At 42.4% G+C, this 16,646-nt stretch overlaps 2 pseudogenes; both read right to left on the bottom strand.

Annotated features, from left to right (window-relative positions):
• Positions 1–6,918: 6,918 nt before the first annotated feature.
• Positions 6,919–7,593, bottom strand: LOC115845258 (large ribosomal subunit protein uL1 pseudogene; annotated as a pseudogene).
• Positions 7,594–11,402: 3,809 nt separating this feature from the next.
• The window catches only part of LOC115845291 (N-terminal kinase-like protein), a 30,173-nt pseudogene continuing 24,929 nt past the window's right edge, over positions 11,403–16,646 (bottom strand).

Below are 16,646 nucleotides of genomic sequence, written 5' to 3'. Positions count from 1 at the left end.
ACTCTCTGTGATGTGCCGGCTTCTCATCGCAGTGGCTTCTCTTGTTGCGGAGCACGGGCTCTAGGCACGCGGGCTTCAATAGTTGTGGCACGTGGGATCAGTAGTCGTGGCTTGTGGGCTCTAGAGCACAGGCTCAGTAGTTGTGGTGCACGGGCTTAGTTGCTCCACGGCATGTGGGATCTTCCCGGACTAGGGCCCAAACACGTGTCCCCTGCATTGACAGGTGGATTCTTAACCACTATGCCATCAGGGAAGCCCTGTTTGCATTTTTTTTTTTTTTTTTTTTGCGGTACGTGGGCCTCTCACTGTTGTGGCCTCTCCCGTGGTGGAGCACAGGCTCCGGACGCGCAGGCTCAGCAGCCATGGCTCACGGGCCTAGCTGCTCTGCGGCATGTGGGATCTTCCCGGACCGGGGCATGAATCCGTGTCCCCTGCATTGGCAGGCGGACTCTCAACCACTGCGCCACCAGGGAAGCCCTCTATATTTTTTTGATGATGGCCATTCTGACCGGTGTGAGGTGATACCTCATTGTAGTTTTGATTTGCATTTCCCTATTAATAAGTGATGTTGAGCATCTTTTCATGTGCCTGTTGGCCATGTGTATGTCTTCTTTGGTGAAATGTCTATTTAGATCTTCTGCTTATTTTTTAATTGGGTTGTTTTTTTTTGATGTTGAGCTCCATGAGCTGTTTGTATATTTTGGAGATTAATCCTTTGTCTGTTGCTTCATTTGCAAATATTTTCTCCTATTCTGAGGGTTGTCTTTTTGTCTTGTTTATGGTTTCCTTTGCTGTGCAAGAGCTTTTAAGTTTAATTAGGTCCCGTTTGTTTATTTTTGTTTTTATTTTCATTAGGAGGTGGGTCAAAAAAGCTCTTGCTGTGATTTATGTCAAAGAGTGTTCTTCCTATGTTTTCCTCTAAGAGTTTTATAGTGTCCGGTCTTATATTTAGGTCTTTAATCCATTTTGAGTTTATTTTTATGTATGGTGTTAGGGAGTGTTCTAATTTCATTCTTTTACATGTAGCTGTCCAGTTTTCCCAGCACCACTTTTTTTTTGGCGGTATGCGGGCCTCTCACTGTGTGGCCCCTCCCACTGCGGAGCACAGGCTCCGAACGTGCAGGCCGAGCGGCCATGGCTCATGGGTCCAGCCACCCCACGGCATGTGGGATCCCCCCGGACCGGGGCACGAACGCGCGTCCCCTGCATTGGCAAGCGGACTCTCAACCACTGCGCCACCAGGGAAGCACCCAGCACCACTTATTGAAGAGGCTGTCTTTTCTTCATTGTATGTTCTTGCCTCCTTTGTCATAAATTAGGTGCCCATGTGTGCGTGGGTTTATCTCTGGGCTTTCTATCTCGTACCATTGATCTATATTTCTGTTTTGGTGCCAGTACCGTACTGTCTTGATTACTGTAGCTTTGTAGTATAGTTTGAAGTTGGGGAGCCTGATTCCTCCAGCTCTGTTTTTCTTTCTCAAGATTGCTTTGGCTATTCGGGGTCTTTTGTGTTTCCATATAAATTGTAAAATTTTTTGTTCTAATTCTGTGGAGAATGCCACTGGTAATTTGGTGGAGATTGCATTGTATCTGTAGATTGCTTTGGGTAGTACAGTCATTTTCACAATATTGATTCTTACAATCCAAGAACATGGTATATTTCTCCATCTGTTTGTGTCATCTTTGATTTCTTTCATCAGTGTTTGATAGTTTTCTGAGTATAGGTCTTTTGCCTCCTTAGGTGGGTTTATTCCTAGATATTTTATTCTTTTTGTTGCAATAGTAAATGGGATTGTTTCCTTAATTTCTCTTTCTGATCTTTTCGTTGTTAGTGTATAGGAATGCAAGAGATTTCTGTGCATCAGTTTTGTATCCTGAAACCTTACCAAATTAATTAATTAGTTCTAGTAGTTTTCTGGTGCTGTCTTTAGAATTTTCTCTGTATAGTATCATGTCATCTGCAAACAGTGACAGTTTTACTTCTTTTCCAATTTGTATTCCTTTTATTTGTTTTTCTTCTCGATTGCCATGGCTAGGACTTCCAAAACTATGTTGATTAATAAGAGTGGTGAGAGTGGACATCCTTGTCTTGTTCCTGATTTTAGTGGAAATGCTTTTAGATTTTCACCATGGAGAATGATGTTTTCTGTGGGTTTGTCATATATGACCTTCATTATGTTGAGGTAGGTTCCCTCTATGCCCATTTTCTGGAAAGTTTTTATCATAAATGGGTGTTGAATTTTGTCAAGGGTTTTTTGCATCTGTTGAGATATGATCATATGGTTTTTATTTGTTAATTTGTTAATATGGTGTATCACATTGATTGATTTGTGTATATTGAAGAATCCTTGCATTCCTGGGATAAATCCCACTTGATCATGGTGTATGATCCTTTTAATGTGTTGTGGATTCTGTTTGCTAGTATTTTGTTGAGGATTTTTGCGTTTATGTTCATGAGTGACATTGGTCTCTAATTTTCTTTTTTTGTGATATCTTTGTCTAGTTTTGGTATCAGGGTTATAGTGGCCTTGTAGAACGATTTTGCGGGTATTCCTCTCTCTGCAATTTTTTGGAAGAGTTTAAGAAGGATAGGTGTTAGCTCTTCTCTAAATGATATAATTCACATTGAATATGGTAATTCTATATTTAGTTTTTAGAGGAAGTTCAATGCCTTCATCATTATGACTGAGTTTTTTAAAATAAACTGTTTTGGGGAATAATTTTAGATTTATAGAGAAGTTGCAAGGATTATATAGAGTTTCTCGCTACTCCTCATCCAGTTTTCTCTAATGTTAACATCTTACATTACCAGGGTACGTTTGTCAAAACTGAGAAACCAACATTGGTACTATTAAGTAAACTGCAGACTTTATTTGGATTTTATTAGTTTTTCCATTAATGTCCTTATTATGTTTCTGGATGCACTTGAGGATACTACGTTGCATTTAGTCGATGTTTTGTTTTATTTATTTATTTTTAGTCTATATGTTTTTTATTGTTTCCCTAGTACTTAGCACAGAGCATGGTACATAATAGAGCACAGTGTTTCTTGAATGAATTAATCATCTTTTAATTTTTCTCTCTTGGGGAATGTTCATTAACTTTCCTTTAGATTTACTTAATTGATTTATTTACCCTTATATCTTTTCATTCCTTGACTGTTTCTAAGGTCTGTTGCAATTTTTTTTTCACTAATTTTTTTTGAGGAAAAGTAATCATGGTATATGTGGCAAAGACCGCTGTCTATTCACATCTGCTCTCTCCTTGGTGCGCATTGCTAGTCAGAATCCCCCAGTCTCCTTTGCAGTTTGATGAGACCACAATGACTTAAATTTTCTCTAGTGGAATGTGACTGGAAATGGGCCTGACGTCCTTCATGTGTTCCTCTTTGTCCGCCTCTCCTGGCTATCTGGGATCCAACATCAGGGACAACCTTGGAAGCCTTGTACTCAAGATGGTGGAACTGCTGTCAGCCTGAGTCCTAGAATGACTCTGGAAGAGAATTGGCTTAACTAATGACCTGAATATTCACTCACCAGGCTAATATTTTGAGATCAGTTTGTTAGCCTGCCCTACGCTTTCTAATAAGTGTGTTACGTGGTCAGCTCTGAATAGGATCTATATGAACGTTGAGTATTTATCTAATTAGAATTATATAATTATATTGGAAAGACTGGGGGATGGGAAGTGTGCACATGTATGGAAATATGAAGTGGAAGGAGAGGTAAATCTAATCTATAATGGGAAGTTAATAGTGCCTAAAACTGGAGAAAAGAAATGGAAAAAGCATATTGTGATATGGAGGTATATGGCAGAAGATTCATTCACAAAAGTTGAAAATTTTTGCCCCTTGGAGTTGGGAAATTGTTGGGGTGGAGGACCATTTTTTTTAAAAAATAAATTTATTTATTTTATTTATTTTATTTTTGGCTGCGTTGGTCTTTGTTGCTGCACATGGGCTTTCTCTAGTTGCAGCGAGCGGGGGCTATTCTTCGTTGTGGTGTGCGGGCGTCTCATTGCGGTGGCTTCTCTTGTTGTGGAGCATGGGCTCTAGGTGTGTGAGCTTCAGTAGTTGTGGCACATGGCCTCAGTAGTTGTGGCTCCCGGGCTCTAGAGTGCAGGCTCAGTAGTTGTGGTGCACAGGCCTTGTTGCTCCGCGGCATGTGGGATCTTCCTGGGCCAGGGCTCGAACCCGTGTCCCCTGCATTGGCAGGCGGATTCTTAACCACTGCACCACCAGGGAAGCCCAAGGACCATTGTTTTTTGTAATAAGCCTTTGTACTTATTCAACTCTTTATGTTCATGGATAACTTTGATAAAAACAAAAATTCAATTAAAGATATTTGGTAAAGAACAACCACAAAAAACCCCAGTCAAATTCAGATTCTCCTTTATAGAAGCCACAAAGTTGATCAGTTTTTGCTAAATAAATCTGGTAACAGGGAGCTTTACCACTTCATGAGGAAACTTGTTTCATTGTTGGGTAGTTTTAGAGGTCAGAAGGTTATTCCTTATGCTGATGTGAAACCTTCTATAGAAACTTCCATTCCAGGATGCTCTAGAATATATGGAATAGTCTATATCTGCTTTCATGACAACCTTCAAGTGATTCTTTAAATTATCTTCATAATCTACCCCATATCATTTTTTAAAAAAGAAATTTATTTATTTATTTATTTTTGGCTGTGTTGGGTCTTCGTTGCTGCGCGCGGGCCTTATCTAGTTGCGGCGAGCGGGGGCTATTCTTTGTTGTGGTGCGCGTGCTTCTTATTGTGGTGGCTTCTCTTGTTGCAGAGCACAGGCTCTAGGGTGCGTGGGCTTCAGTAGCGGTGGCCTTTGGGCTCAGTAGTTGTGGCTCGCGGGCTCCAGAACACAGGGTCATCAGTAGTTGCAGCTCACGGGCTTATTTGCTCTGCGGCATGTGGGATCTTCCCGGACCAGGGATTCAACCCATGTCCCCTGCATTGGCAGGTGGATTCTTTTTTTTCTTCTTTTTAACATCTTTATTGGAGTATAATTGCTTTACAATGGTGTGTTAGTTTCTGCTGTATAACAAAGTGAATCAGTTATACATATACATACATCCCCATATCTTCTCCCTCTTGCATCTCCCTCCCACCCTCCCTATCCTGCCTCTCTAGGTGGACACAAAGCTGATCTCCATGTGCTATGCGGCTGCTTCCCACTAGCTATCTGTTTTACATTTGGTAGTGTATATATGTCCATGCCACTCTTTCACTTCGTCCCAGCTTACCCTTCTCCCTCCCTGGGTCCTCAAGTCCATTCTCTGTGTCTGCGTCTTTATTCCTGTGGCAGGCGGATTCTTAACTGCGCCAGCAGGGAAGGAAGTTCCTACCCCTACATCTTAAATTTTCTAGGCAATGATAATGAAAATCGTCTTTGATTTTGAGACTGATTATCACCAAATCCTTCCAAATTCTGGTTCACTGGCTCGTGACTGTCCTGTAGATGTTGAGTTTTTGGTTCTGCTGCAATTGGCTGTGCTGCACAAACCTTTACTGCCTGGTGGCCTTAATGTGCAGCCGGTGTTCCTGTGTGATCTTCTCAAGAGCTGACCTCAGTGGTGCCTTTGGGATTATCAGTGTTGACCTTATAACTGCCCTTATTGTCCTGTTTGCTTCTCCTGATACCACTGAAGTTCCTATTAAGTTTCCGAAAGGTTAGCCTCATGCTTTTAATTTCTTACAGAAGACTTACAAGGAATTTGAGAAAAGTTTCTCCGGGCTTGGTAGTGCACTATTACATAGTGCCAGAGGATTCCTTCCTTGCCAGTAGTCAGCCAGGGTTCCTGAATAGAGCCCATGTACTTCTACTCTCTCTCACCTCAATAAGAATTCTCTTTTCTACTTGAGATTTTGCCTGGAGTGATTGGATATGGCCTGTTTCCTTATTATTTAAGCATGTTAGTTCTAATGTTCTGGGTTCCTACTGTCAGTTTTAAAGTCCTCCTGCAGGGACTTTCCTGGTGGTCCAGTGGTTAGGACTCCATGCTCTCACTGCACAGGGCACGGATTCAGTCCCTGGTCAGGGAACTAAGATCCTGCAAGCTGTGTGGTGTAGCACGCCCCCGCCCCCGCAAAAAAAAAAAAAGTCCTTCTGCAAACCTAACAGCTCACTGCCTACCCTGCCCAAATTTCTCTTGAGAGGGAAATCACTCCCACCCTAGTCCTTTGTTGCACTTATAGCAAAGGCTGGACATAACATGTGTTGAAGAGTAGAGAAATATTAAGTAAATTGTGGCATTAAAAGTGAAAAACACGTATTAAATACTATGTAGCAACTTGCAAAATATGTTTTCAAAATAATGTTAAATGAAGAGTAGAACCCAAATTGCAAAGACCTGCTTCAAATTATGAAAAAAACCCCAAAGCCTATAAAAATATATACACATGTGTGTAGAAATTCAGAGGAATAAAAAGTCATGGTCAGTGGTAAGATTATAGGTATCTGAAATTATGTATTGATTTTCTGTGTTCTTCATTAGCATGCAAGCTCTAAGAAGTCAGGGATTTTGGTCTGTCCTAGAACAGTGCCTGGCCTGTAGTAGTTTTTCAACAAATCTTTGTTGATTATTTAATGAATTGAATGTGGAGATTTCTTTTTGATGGTTTTCATGTTTAATGCTATAGTAATGCTTGTTTAAATTAAAACAAAAACAAAAATTAAAAAGGAAATTCCCAATGATTTCAACCTTTTGAAAATACATTATAGTTTCTGCATATTCTCAACACCCTTGTTGGCCTTTTCTGGTCCTCTTCAAAGGTGGTGCCCCAGACAGGATATACTAGTCCAGATTTTGGCAAGCCAGTCCAGCATATAGAGGAATATTTTCTTCTCAGGATCTGGATACCACATCTCTATTTTACTTTATTTATTTTTTTTTTAGTGGTAGGAGTATGGTTTATTAAGCTGTGCCTTAGTATAGGCGCTGGGGCTTGCCCATGGTGCTCTTAATGTACAAAGTCCGGACGTTCTGCCAATTTTTCTTGAGCAATGACACCAGGAAGTTGACAGCTAAGTGGATGTTGTACACAGGCTCATCACTTGTCATCTTCACGTGGCCAACAGCCACTGCCAGACACAACACCTTCTTCATCTGGAACTTGATCGTGGACTTCACTTAATCAACTTTGGCCACCATGTTCTCATTATGGGTCAGCAAGGAAGGGAATTTGCCAGCCTTATTCAGGCCAGGGCCCAGAATTTGTGGGATCTGCTTGATCAGAGGCTCTGAAGCCAAAAAAGCATCATACTTCTTGGGCAGCTTCCTGACCAGTTTCTTATTCTTGTTGAGTTTCTTTAGTGCCTTCATGTCCATATGGGGGATATCCACAGCCTTGGCCTCATCACACAGTGCTGCTGGTGCCCCAGAACACATATAGAGAACTTGGGGCGGGGAGTGGACTTAAGCCTGACGGTGCCTGAGAAGCGTTTGTCCTTCTGAGGGTTATAGTTCTTCAGGCTGATCTGAAGCTGCACCGTCTCCAAAAACTTCTGGCACTTTCACTGGTTCCCATGCAGGACTTCCTGCACTGCCTTGTAGAGGGTGTCGCGGGAGACTTTGCTGCTCATGGTGCCTCGTGCTGAGATAAGCGGAAAAGAGCCACACCTCCATTTTAGAGTTTTTTGCAGATGTGACTTATATCTGCAGTTGGCTTATACTGAACTTAGTTTGTTGGTATTTAAAACTTTAGTTTTGCTAATACATTATAACAATTCCCAGGTCTTTCCCAATAAGTATTTACCTGCTGATATAACAGAACTGGCCATCTTGCCTTTCATGTATTTTTGTTTTCACTGTCCACCTTCATTGGAAGTGCTAAGTAGCAGAACATTCAAAAGTTGGGCAGCCAGAGGATAAAAGAAGCAAAACCTCTGGAAAGTCTACACATTTTATAATTATCTCCAAATACTTTAATGATGACTATACATTTTCTAGGTGCTTTCTTCAGAATTCCTGAAATGGTAGGAAGTTAAGTACTTAGATAAAAATCAGAAACTCATCTTTTGGTTCTGTCTTCAAATAGTGTTGAAAACCTGTTTTTTCCAGGCAAGTGAGCCATTGCAGTCTTACCATTATTTTCCAAATGCTTATCAACTGCCATCAGCTCTTCATTTTTTTTTTTTGTTTTTTGGCGGTACGGGGGCCTCTCACTGCTGTGGCCTCTCTTGCCGCGGAGCGCAGGCTCCGGACGCGCAGGCTCAGCGGCCATGGCTTACGGCCCCAGCCGCTTCGCGGCACGTGGGATCCTCCCGGACCGGGGCACGAACCCACGTCCCCCGCATCGGCAGGCGGACTCTCAACCACTGTGCCACCAGGGAATCCCAGCCCTCCATTTTTCATGGCCATCATTGTTTCTTATATTCATAGACCAGGTGCTGGCAAATTTTTTCTGTAAAGGTCCAGATAATAAATATTTTAGGCTTTGTGGGCCAGAGGGTCTCTGCCTTAACAACTCATCTGTGCTATTGTATCTCAAAACCAGCCACAGACAATACATAGATGAATGGATGTGACCGTGTTCCAGTAAAACTATTTACAAAAGTAGGCATCAGACCTAGTAGTTTGATGATCCCTATCATATACCCACCACCTTTACCATCTAAGAAGATAGAATATGAGGACTCTATGGTGGAACTCATTTTCTTTTAGAATTTTTGAAGGACCTGCTTCTAGCTTCTAGTGTTCCTTTTGAAAAGTCCCTTGCTCTTCTAATTTCGTGATCTTTTTAACATTTTATTTATTTACTTACTTACTTCATGTTCCTTTTTTTTTTTTTTTTTTTTGCGGTACGCGGGCCTCTCACTGTTGTGGCCTCTCCCCTTGCGGAGCACGGGCTCCGGACGCGCAGGCTCAGCGGCCATGGCTCACGGGCCCAGCCGCTCCGCGGCATGTGGGATCTTCCCAGGCCGGGGCATGAACCCGCGTCCCCTGCTTCGGCAGGCGGACTCTCAACCACTGCGCCACCAGGGAAGCCCTCGTGTTCCTTTTTTTAAACCAGTCATTTTTTCCCCCCTCTCTCTGTGAAGGCGTCTTGTTCCCACCACTTTCTCATCACTTTTCCTCCTCAGTACAGTGGAGATAATGATGTCTACTTTAGGCTTGCTGTGAGAATTGATAAGAATGTAAAGTGCTGAAAACAATGCTTGGCATATAGTAAGCACTTAGTAAATATTTGTTGCTATTATCATCAACATCATCAATATTTTACAAACTGAAATGCCTTTTGCAGTGTTTTGACAGCCCATAACTACCTCCTGGAACTTTTCCTGGAACTGTGGAGTCTTGATTTCATAGACAAAGTGTGGGATAGCTTGAAGTGATACTCTAGGGCTTTAGGATTAGGGAGTGGGAATGGGATAGTCCATAGCCCTGAGCCTAATATAGAGGTTGGAAAATCATGAGAATTTTGTCGCAAGTTGCACTCACTAAATTTGGAAAGAGAGGTCAGAGTACACATGTACGTTTCTCCTCCTCCTCCCAGGATTATGCATGTTAGTGTCAATCAGACTGTTTTCCAAGCTGTTAACTATATTTATATTTTCAAAATGAAAGCTTTTCAGCACTGCAGGTTACTTCCCAGTTCTTTTTAAAGTGTTGTAACTGCGCTTTTATTTTAAATAGTTCTAGTTCTTGCAACCAGCATTTTATATTGCCAGTAAGAATTTAAGATAATTAGATCAATAGAGGTAACCACAGTGCCATTTTCAAATAGTAGATTTGAAAAAAGCAGATTTTTCCAGATTGAAATATTTTCATGCAGAGGCATACTTTATTTTCTCAGGTTCTCCTTAATTCTGTTTCTTGAGTATACTCTGCCTTCTGAGTGGCATGCTAGTAAAGATGTGGATAGGAACAGACATTCTTGTGTCATCTTTATGGAAAATAGGGAATCATTATAAAAATTAATTACTATTTGTTTAAACATTTTTATTTATTTATTTATTTATTTTTCGGTACGCGGGCCTCTCACTGCTGTGGCCTCTTCTGCTGCGGAGCACAGGCTCCGGACGCGCAGGCTCAGTGGCCATGGCTCACGGGCCCAGCCGCTCCGTGGCATGTGGGATCTTCCCAGACCGGGGCACGAACCTGTGTCCCCTGCATCGGCAGGTGGACTCTCAACCACTGAGCCACCAGGGAAGCCCCTGACCACCAGTTTTAAAGCACCGTCCCTTATTGCTTCATTCTTTGTTGCTATCATCAGAGTATGTAATCATTATCTGACTTTAAAAATGTATTTGTCACTGCCCCTTAGAATGTCAATTTCATGAGAGAAGGGACTTTGTCATTTTCACTGCTATATTCTTGTACCTGGAAACGTACCTGGCCCTTACTAGATTTGAAATAGGACTTAATAAATCGCCTGGGTTGGAGGAGTCCTGTAAATCCAGGGTTTTCAGCTTGACTATCTACCATTGATCAAAACAGAAAAATCTGGAGGGATTTTGGTTTTTGAAGGCAAGATGGAGTCTGAGGTGGGGGCACGACATCCAGATGGTATTGTCCAGTAGGCAGTGGGAGATGTATAACTGCACCCTACGAAAATGGTTAGGACTGGAGCTATAATCCTTTTTTTTTTTTTTTAAATGAACTACAGTGTAACATACATATAGAAAAGTGCAGATATCATAAATGTTCAACTTGTTGAACTTCTACAAAGTGAGTATACCCTTGATGTAGTGCCTAAATCAAGAAAAAATTATTAGCAGCACTCTTGAGGCTCCCTGGTGATGAGCTATAATTTTTTGTTTGTTTGTTTTGTTTTTGCGGTACGCAGGCCTCTCACTGTTGTGGCCTCTCCCATTGCGGAGCACAGGCTCCGGACGCGCAGGCTCAGCGGCCAGCTGAGAAGCCCTATAATGTCTTAATTGGTATTTATTCTGTATCCTCTTTGATTATAAACACTTTGAGACAAGGACCATACCTATTTCACTTATCAAAATAGTCTAGTAAGGTGATTTTTGTTGATGATTGCTCAGAGGAGTCTTACTTTCATTAATAGTCAACCCAGGGTGAGGAACTGTACTCTGCAGGACTTTCTGTTGATTCCAGTCTTTGCTGTTTTCCTTGTCTCTGAACTCCTATAGCATCAGTCTACTATACTTGATTTAATACTTCATCTATGTTATCTGTGGTTTTTTAGTTTTTTCCATGTGTTCAGTTCATATGTCTATTAGAAAGTTCCTTGAGGTTGGGAACCTTGTCATATACTCCTTCCTCCCTCCCTCCCTCCCTTCGTTCCTTGAAATAGAATTTATTGTGGCTCTGATTATGTACACGTGAGATGTTCTTGCCAGGTGGGCTGGGCTCACATGGCTTGTATAATACATACATCTGCGGGGCCTGCTCTCTGTGGCTGGGAAACGCCCACACTGGCAGTTCAGTCCACCTTCCAAGTTCTCAGCTTCATGGGGTCCTTGGCCACCTTTTTCTCAGCGCAGTTGGCCTCCATCTCCCGCTGATGCTCCTCTCACTTCTTCCAGCTTAGCTCGGTCTTCGCCTGTTGGCTCTCAGTCTCGGCTGGGCACCAGCCTCCTCTGATGTGCTGATAGGGCAGCGAAGGGGTCGCCTTTGTCATTAAGCTCCGGTCCATCCCAGTTATACTTGCTGGCCAGCTGTGTGTCCTCAGGGGGCAGCTCTGGGAGATTTGGCTCCTGCCATCCCTGCTCCCACGAGCCCCTCAGCTTCCCAGCTGCTCCAGTCTGACTCTGGGGCTTTGTGGCCGGGGTTGCCGCTCTGCCCAGCCCAGCTGTCTTGGCCCCCAGAAGTCCTGGTGGGCCGACACAGATTTGGCCTCCTGCTCCAAGCTGCCCCAGTCTTCGTCCTCCCATCTGTTGGCAGCACTGCTGTCCTCTTCTGTGTCCTTGCCCTCTTGTATCTCCCAGTGGCCTTAGGTCATGGGTATGGCAGGGACAGGGGTGAGGGCTGGGGAAGGAAGTCCCTTGGGCATGGATCTCTGGGGGACGTTGGTCTCGGCTGGAGCAGCTGTGGGGTGTGCATGGATCAGCATAGAGGTGAGGAAGGAGACCCCTGTCATGGCCCAGCCTGTGCAGCTGGCTGCATGAGAAGTCCACTTTGGCCAGCTGTGTAGGGCCCTCTGACACAGACTCCAGTTTGGACAGGCAGCTTCGAATGGCCTTGAAGGCCTCATCCTGCACAGATGTCTCAGAATCCACAGTGAGGCTGTAAGAGCTCAGGCAGGATCTTGTGGGCTTAATCGTTCATCGAGTAGAGGTTGTGGGTGGCAGTGAAGCCCAAAACACCCGTGACCTGGGATGGTGCAAAATGGTCCTTAGTGGCCCAGCTAAAGGCGGAGGTGAGGACCCTGTTTCTGGTGCTGGTACTGAAGTAGAAGCTGATTTTGCCCAGGCAAATGGTGGTATTGCACCGAATGGGGCCCTGTTCGTCCTTGGCCTGCAGCTGCGTGAAGAGCTTCATCAGCTCCACGGTGAGGTTGGCCTCATTTAGCTTTGGGGCCAGGAGCAGCATGGACTTGACCATCTGCTCCTGGGGGTCATGGAGAGCCTACTCCTATAGGGTCACCACGTATAAGTATTGTAACCAGGGAGCAGCAAATGTGCTAGGTGTCTTATTTCAGGACTGTTGTTCTTTACAGTAAAAGTGATTTGTCAAATGTATAATTAAATGCAATTTAACCTTTATACTTTTATGAAATTTTTCACATTCACTTTTATTTTGAGAAGTCTTCATCAGGGAGTTCCCTGGTGGCCTAGTGGTTAGGATTCCACCCTTTCACTACCATGGCCTGGCAGTGAATCCCTGGTTAGGGAACTGAGATCCTGCAAGCTGTGTGGCATGGCCAAAAAAAGAAAAGTCTCGGGCTTCCCTGGTGGCGCAGTGGTTGAGAGTCCGTCTGCCGATGCAGGGGACACAGGTTCGTGCCCTGGTCCAGGAGGATCCCACATGCCGCGGAGCAGCTGGGCCCGTGAGCCATGGCCGCTGAGCCTGCGTGTCCGGAGCCTGTGCTCTGCAACGGGAGAGGCCACAACAGTGAGAGGCCCACGTACCGCAAAACAAAAAAAAAAAAAAAAAAAGAAAGAAAAGTCTTCATCAGAAAGGGTTGATTTAGGAAATATGAACATTATATTACATAATTCTACATACTTCCCAGTGCTGTCCTTGTTCTTGTTCAATATTGTGTAGTTATATTTGTATATCTGTTAATTTTTTTCCTTTTTGGCTCTCTCCAGTGCATTTAAAGTGAAATAACTTAGATGTGACTTTTAAGGAATATATTCATTATATAAACCTAGTTGAGTTTATATAATAGCATTATTACATATATTTTATTAATAAAGTTACTAGATTTGCCTGCCTCCCAAGCACTTAAACTCTAAATGGAGAAAAAAAATAGACAAACATAGAATGCTTTATCAGTGGGATTTTGGGTCTCTACTTAATAGAAATTTGCTTTCATTATATACTTGATAACCTAAGGCAGCTCCTTTTACACAGTTAAAAGTCTGAAAACACTTGAATGTTACTAGGTGTGTCAGGAAGAAACTTTACATGGGCTTCTGCTTCTTAGAAATTTTCAGTATTTTAATTTATTGAGTACCTACTTTGTATAGAACCCTGTGTCAGTTGTTCTGAAGGATACTGAGACTGAATTTCTGCCCCCCAGGTGTTTACTAGCTATAGGATGGGCCATGACCCAAGGCACTGTATGATATGTCCAGTGAGTATTGAGGAAACTTCACTGGAGAAAAAATGAAATTACCAGCAGTTGAATAGTCTGGGTAAACTTGATGGAGAAGCTGTGATCTGAGCTGGACCTTGAAAGATGAATGGGATTTTTCTTTGTGCTAATAAGCACAGTGCACATAGCACTTTATGTGATTTTTTTTTTTTCCATTTAGTCTTTCCAGCAACCCTATGAGACAGGTGTAGTTTCCATTCCAGTTACAGAAATGAAGAAACTGGAGATTAGGGTGTATGTTTTCAATGATTCCATATATATGTATGAAAATCATTAAAAAAGAAAAGTCTGGGAGGATACACACCCAATTTAAATATTGGTTACCTCTGGGGAGGGGCACTGAGATTTTGGAGGTGGAGGTCAAAAGGAGGCTTTAGAATTTTGGGTTGTCATTTAAAGGAGATGTATTACAAAAGAAATAAGTATTAAAAGGAAAAATAAGAAACATTTTGGAATTAAAGTAACAGGAAAGGAAATCTCAGGAACTAAAGCTTTTAGAAAAGAATAGAGATCTACTTGCAAAATAGTGGGAGTCAGATTTTGACTGGCTCACTGAATCAAAAAATACAGGCATTTATTGGGACAAAACATTTGATCACCAAAGTTATTGAGTTTACATTAGTTTGTCATGGTGGAAAACAGCAGTTTTTTAACATGATTGTTATATCCACAAAGGTCATAACACTTTTTGGTGCCTTTTAAAAAAAATTTTTTTATTGAAGCATAGTTGATTTACAGCACTGTGCCAATCCCTGCTGTACAACAAAGTGACTCAGTTATACACATAGAGACATACTTTTTAATATTATTTTCCATTATGGTTTATCACAGGATATTGAATATAGTTCCCTGTGTTATACATTAGGACCTTGTTGTTTATTCTAAATGTAGTAGTTTGCATCTACCAACCCCAAACTCCCAGTCCACCCCTCCCCCCAACCTCGGCAACCACAGGTCTGTTCTCTGTGTCTATGAGTCTGTTTCTGTTTTGTAGATAGGTTCATTTGTGCCATATTTTAGATTCCACATATAATTGATATCATATAGTATTTGTCTTTCTCTTTCTGACTTACTTCACTTACTATGATAATCTCTAGTTGCATCCATGTTGCTGCAAATGGCATTATTTTGTTCTTTTTTATGGCTGAGTGGTATTCCAATGTATATATATTTACCACGTCTTCTTTATGCATTCAGTGGACATTTAGGTTGTTTCCATGTCTTGGCTATTGTGAACAGTACTGCTATGAACATCAGGCTACATGTATCTTTTTTTAAAATAAATTTATTTATTTATTTATTTTAATTTTGGCTGCGTTGGGTCTTTGTTGCTGTACGCAGGCTTTCTCTAGTTGCAGCCAGTGGGAGCTACTCTTCATTGCGGTGCATGGACTTCTCATTGTGGTGGCTTCTTTTGTTGCAGAACACGGACTCTAGGTGCACGGGCTTCAGTAGTTGTGGCTCACAGGCTCTAGAGTGCAGGCTCAGTAGTTGTGGTACACAGGCTTAGTTGCTCCTTGGCATGTGGGATCTTCCCAGACCAGGGATCGAACCCATGTCCCCTGCATTGGCAGGCTGATTCTTAACCACTGTGCCACCAGGGAAGTCCCTATCTTTTTGAATTATAGTTTTGTCTGGGTATATTCCCAGGAGTGGGATTGCTGGATCATATGGTAATTCTATTTTTAGTTTTCTGAGGAACCTCCATACTGTTTTCCATAGTGGCTGTACCAACTTACACTCCCACCCACAGTGTAGGAGGGTTCCCTTTTCTCCACACCCTCTCCAGCACTTGTTATTTGTAGACATTTTAATGATGGCCCCTCTGACCGGTGTGAGGTGGTACCTCATTGTAGTTGTGATTTGCATTTCTCTAATAATTAATGATGTTGAGCAGCTTTTCATGTGCTTACTGGCCATTTGTATGTCTTCTTTGGAGAAATGTCTGTTACCTTCTGTCCATTTTTTGATTGGGTTGTTTTTTTGTTGCATAACATTTTTTTGGATACCAGTATTTTAAAAGTTAGGGAAAAAGTTTAGTTAGGGAGTCCAAGCTTACAGAAAGTGCTCAAGATTTCATTTATTTTGGGGATCAGAATTACAGAGAGTGACTCATTTTTAAAAAAAATTATTTTTATTTATTTATTTATTTATGTTTGGCTATGTTGGGTATTCATTGCTGTGTGCAGGCTTTCTCTAGTTGCGGCGAGTGGGGGCTACTCTTCCTTGCGGTGCGCGGGCTTCTCATTGCGGTGGCTTGTCTTGTTGTGGAGAATGGGCTCTGGGCACGTGGGCTTCAGTAGTTGTGGCACACGGGCTCAGTAATTGTGGCGCACGGGCTCAGTTGCTCCGTGGCATGTGGGATCTTCCCGGACCAAGCCTCGAACCCGTGTCCCCTGCATTGGTAGGCGGATTCTTAACCACTGTGCCTCCAGGGAAGCCCTTATTTTTAAATTTATCTCAAGATACAAAGTATTTTCTTTCTCCCTATCTATGGGATGTGACATTTATTCATAATGGTGGCAAGGCAGTGTCAGTTTTGCTTTCTCAGTGCTTTGTTCAAAGTCACGTGGCTAACAAGTGGTGCAGGCGGAATTTGAACCCAGATAATCTGGCTTCGAAGTTCTAGATCTCAGCTATCTTGCTACTAAAAATGGGGAGATAGGAATTCCAAAGGGAGAAGCAGAGTTTACAGAGGAAGATCAGTATAAATTATGTTCAGGTGTAGTAGTAAACCATTGTGATTGAAGGGCAAGATATTTGGCAGGCAATGATGGGAGCTAAAAGATTAAGGGATTCTTTGGGACCACAATGTGGATTATTTTGAAAATCAGGGCAATTAATTGGCCCAAGGATGGATGGAAAGGATTCATTCATCTTACAAACATTGTATTAAAACAGAAT

This window comes from Globicephala melas, chromosome 2, assembly GCF_963455315.2.
Source record: "Globicephala melas chromosome 2, mGloMel1.2, whole genome shotgun sequence".
Lineage (NCBI taxonomy): Eukaryota > Metazoa > Chordata > Mammalia > Artiodactyla > Delphinidae > Globicephala > Globicephala melas.
The sequence above is the reverse complement of the archived record's forward strand: the minus strand, read 5'-3'. Positions and strand labels throughout refer to the sequence as shown.